At 40.4% G+C, this 3,665-nt stretch overlaps 1 pseudogene; it reads right to left on the bottom strand.

The window, feature by feature from the left end:
* Positions 1 to 1,401: 1,401 nt before the first annotated feature.
* Positions 1,402 to 2,307, bottom strand: LOC105814752 (annotated as a pseudogene).
* Positions 2,308 to 3,665: the final 1,358 nt, after the last annotated feature.

Genomic DNA, 3,665 nt, shown 5'->3' with positions numbered 1-3,665 from the left:
TTCATACAAACTCAATAAGCAGGTGGTATGCAATTATCCCCATTTGTAGGAAGACTACAAGACACGGGTTAAAGCAATTTGCTTGTATTTCATAGCTGGTAATCAACACCAGAGCTAGAACCAAGGTGCTGTACCCATACTCAGTACTCAGTATTTAGGCAATGAAAGGGGAGGAAATGTGTACCAAGAGGATCTTCCGTGACAATGGAATAGCTGGAAAGATGCAGACTACAAAAGGAAGTCTGAAGATTCAGGTTTTTCATGTTTCAGATTTGAAGCCAATAAAACCACAATCATTCTTAAAGACTCTTCTAATATTAAATTACATTATTCCCTTTCTAAGAAATATCATTCCTATTATATACTCTTTGAGTTTGAAGGAGCAGACTATTTTTTTTTTTTTAACTGAACCAAAGCAGAGCTATTTTTGGAGGGCGGTTTTCTATTTCTACAACTCTGATCTCTCTTTGAAATCTACATTCTGCCTCTCTTAGTTTTTAAGAGCATTTTATCTGAGGTGTTTATTTTACCTTCAACCTACTATATCTAAAATAAACTCATTGTCTTCCTTCCCAAATAAATTTTCTTTTATCCTACGTTTATAGACATCATCATTTTCCCAATTGCTGAGGCTGAAAACAATGCCATTCTTGTCATCTCCCTCTTTTTTATTGACTTTAATAATCTCATCATTAATTTTATCCATCTCTTTAGTTCATCATACAAATTCAGACAGCTGGGTCATTATAGATAAAATTATTGTCAACCAAAGTGACAAAGGATAAAGAAAGACTACCAATGTGTCAATGGTATATTTTATTGCATTTTATATTGGATATAAGAACAGTTGCCTCATCTGTCTTGTTCACTACTCTATTCCCAAGCACTGGAACAGTGCTCACATGTACAGATTCCAGATGGCTGTCCTGTTATCATGGTATTTTAATTCCCTCCCCTCGATTGTAGGTATGATCTAGGACTTGCTTCTAACCAATAGGATATGGCAAAGATGATGGAATGATATGTCCATGATTATATTATGGATTATAAATTCATCTTTTTTTTCTTTCAATGTTCAGTTTCCTTTAATGACCTCCATCTCTCTGAAGGACAGGTACAGGCAGCTAGGCAATGGCAAGAGATATTCACTTAAAGATCTTGACCCGATTGAAGGCTTTACCCACATGCTCGAAGGCCCCCTCCCAGGAAAAGTATTCTCAAACCAGTGTTTGAATCTCCTTACTGCCAAGATCAGTTTCTGCCATGTATATGACTCATAGTTCACCTGCCAATCCGGACTCAGTGGAGAGGCAAGCTCCTGGCCTCAGAAGACCCAGACTACAGAAATGGAGCTCCTACCGAAGGTGCCAAAGAGGACGACATCGACAAAGGAATTCTTCCTCAGCTTGTCCAACCACTAGAACATTCCAATGATTCATCCAGCACAAATGTACTCTTGGGCAGGTGAGCGAAGGGGTCCTTGGCCTTGGGCTCTGCAGTCAGGGTCTGCTCACATTCGTCCATCTCCTCAGGAGCAGCCGCCTTTTTCTCTTCTTTCTGCTTGGCCTGGACGTTCTGCTTCTCTTCCTGTGAACCTTTCTCTTTCCTGGGATGTCCTTTTTAGGCTGGCTCTTTTCAAACTTTTTAGCGTCACACTGGGCCATCTTATCACACAGTTTCACTTCTCCCAAGACAGCCCTGTCCTGAGCACTGGAGCTGGTTAATGCAAGTGAAGAACCAGTGGTTGGTATTGGGAAAGGCCTGGCAGAAAGAGCCTGGCTCCAGGCCCTGCTTATAGAGCCACAACAGGGTGCTCACAACTGTCATGTCAGCCAACGTCCCTTGTTCACCCACCAAGAAAGTCCCCATCTTCAAGTGAGAATCTAGCAGCCCTAGAATTCACTTCATCTCCTCCTCTGCATTCTTGGTGACCTATTTGTCATGGTGAATGATGCCCAAGGTGGGGAACATCCAGGTACTGCTGAGGGCACTATGTTGCTATCAGCAAAGCTCACTCACTGTACCACCTGGGCAAGCTCCTCTGGAGTACTTCCCTGCAGTTCCTTATTGCTCACATAGTAGGCAATGGCATTATTCTCAAACACAGCATCCATCATCACCCTCAAATGCTGGAAACTTGCCAACAGGAAATTTGTGGAGAAATTCAGGGGTGTGGTTGGTTTGGCCAAAGTGGAAGTGGGGTAGTGTGGAGAGCATGTGGACCTAAGCTCCACTCTACTGAGCAGCAATGAGGGCCTTGAAGGCCTTCCAGTTTTCAGGATATGTGTACAGGGTCCCAGCTGCCATGGTGATTCTGCAGAGTATAACTTCCATCTTTCTGGTAGACTGTATTGAATCTCCCTTGCTGGCTTTAATAAAACAAGCCAATCTATGAGGAAACTCATATGGCAAGAAAACAGGGGTGATCTCTGGCCAACAGCCAGCAAGTTGCCAAATATTTTACCTGACAGGTTACAAGGATATGAATCCTGCCAATAACCATGGAAACTTCAAAGTAGATCCCTTCCCCAGTCAAACCTCAGAAGAGACCCTGGCCCTGCTCAATGCCTTGAATACAGCCTTGTGAGAGACACTGAGGCAGAGGACTTAGCTAAGCAAGCTGTGCTGAGATTCCTGATGCACAGAAGTTGTGAGATAATAAATGTGTGAGGTTTAAAGCTGCTAAGTTCGTGGTAGTTTGTTACTCAGCAATAGATAATACATATGACTTGCATTTATTTGGTGGTTAACAAAATATTTGTCAATTGAATAAATGAATGAAATATTCTCTTTGTATTCTTTATAAATCAGTATTCTATACCTGCATTCAAAAATATGTTCTAAAAAAGAAAAAGGCACTTAACAGTTAAGAACACTAAATTTATTTTAAGATTATTTTCTATCTGATGTGTTAAGTTCTAAACTCAGTGACTATAATGATAGAATGGAAAGATAAGGTGGGGTGAGATGGGGTGAAAATGACTTGGGTTAAATAAAGAAGCAAACAAGGAATTGACTGTCATAGGAGTGAGTGTTTAAAGCCATTTCAAATTTTCCAGAAATAGCATATGCAAACACAATAACTACCAATTCCATCCTGGAAAGCATATTGTTTCCTGATATTTTTAATATTTATAATCCAAAATATGTGTTCTATATATCCCACCATATTTTATAGATATTGAGTTTATTGAAATTTTTCTCTTCCCAAGAAAACAGTGATTTTTAAATATTTTATAGGAGGTATGAAATATTAAGATTTATCTTCTGGCATTAGTCTTTGCCAAGTGAGGTAACTTCCATGGAATTTAATTTTTTCTTCCAAATATATGAGGATTTTATTAGGGGAAATTCCTGTGAAAGAAAATGGTGCAGGAGCTAGGGAAGGCTGGGGGAGCCATCATACCACAGTGCAAGTCAGACCCCAAGGAAAAGAAAGAGGGACAAAAGGTTGGGTGAAATTGTCCTAGACTATCATGCTGTGTAAGAAAGTTTCACAAGGCCATCAGAGTTCTTGAGCCAAAGTTGACTGTTAAGAGGAATCTCACATCTCCCAGGAATGGGCCTGTCTTTGTATTCTTGCTGCTCTCAAACATTGGTTGGATGCAATCCAAGGAAAACATGGCCTCCGTGCAAATGCAGTGATAGATTTTCAGAGGGCTCTT

Source organism: Propithecus coquereli, unplaced genomic scaffold, assembly GCF_000956105.1.
Source record: "Propithecus coquereli isolate 6110/MARCELLA unplaced genomic scaffold, Pcoq_1.0 Scaffold305, whole genome shotgun sequence".
NCBI lineage: Eukaryota > Metazoa > Chordata > Mammalia > Primates > Indriidae > Propithecus > Propithecus coquereli.
This window is presented reverse-complemented; position numbering and strand designations above follow the sequence as displayed.